Source organism: Physeter macrocephalus, unplaced genomic scaffold (genome assembly GCF_002837175.3).
Source record: "Physeter macrocephalus isolate SW-GA unplaced genomic scaffold, ASM283717v5 random_119, whole genome shotgun sequence".
NCBI classification, from domain to species: domain Eukaryota; kingdom Metazoa; phylum Chordata; class Mammalia; order Artiodactyla; family Physeteridae; genus Physeter; species Physeter macrocephalus.
In genome coordinates, this window is record NW_021145406.1 from 1 (window position 1) to 1,126 (window position 1,126).

Here is a 1,126-nt window from a genome sequence, read left to right on the forward strand (position 1 = left end):
CTCTCCTAGTGAAGTTCTGTTTGGTTCTTTTCCAAATCTGCTTCTTCATTTTTTTTTGGCCACGCCGTGCGGCTTGCATGATCTTAGTTCCCCAACCAGGGATTGAACCTGCGCCCTCAGCAGTGAAAGCACAGAGTCCTAACCACTGGACCACCAGGGAATTCCCTCCTTCTTCATTTTTTACAGCTTTTTATCCTCTGCACATATTTTCAACCATGCCTTTTATTTATTCAAATGCATCAAATGTAGTCATTTTATCGTGCAGGCCTAAATATTGCCGTATCTGAAGTCCCGAGGGCTGTTTCTGAGGCAAATTGTCCCGGCTGCCTCTGGCTCACGTGCTCGGTCGGTCACCTCTTGACTCCATTACTTTTGACTGTGAACTGATCCATTTTCCGTGGAGGTTATTTGTCGAAATCTTCTGAGACTTAAGACAAGGGACCGTTTTTCTTGAGAGAGTTTACATTTGCTTCACCAAATGCCTGGGTTACTACCCATCTGAGCTCACCTTAAATTCCCAGCTAGCAGTCGTTCTGAAGCACTGGGTTCTTTTGAGTTCATCTTTCTCATTTTTTATTCTTCCTCCCAAATAGCTAGTGAGTGTATTTGTTTCCTGGGGCTGCTGTCACAAACTGGGTGGCTTTTAACAACATAAAATGTATTCTCTCACAGTTGTGGAGGCCAGAGGTCTGACGTTAGGGTGTCCCTGAGGCTGGCTCCTTGTCCTGTGCCTGTGTCCCAGCTTCTGGAAGTTGATGGCAATCCTCGGCATTCCCTGGCTTGTACCTGCAACACTCGGATCTCTTCCTCTGTCGTCACATGGCCTTCTCTCTGTGTCTGGGTTCTGAACCACTAGGTAGTTTGGTAGTTTTTATTTACTTAGGTAGTTTTATTTACTTACTTTTATTTACTTTATTTCACTTAGTGTTTCTAATTAATTGGCCAAAGAATTGCATATATTTTCTTTTAAAAATCTCTTTTGGGGCTTCCCTGGTGGCGCAGTGGTTGAGAGTCCGCCTGCCGATGCAGGGGACGTGGGTTCGTGCTCCGGTCCGGGAGGATCCCACGTGCCGCGGAGCGGCTGGGCCCGTGAGCCATGGCCGCTGAGCCTGCGCGTCCGGAGCCT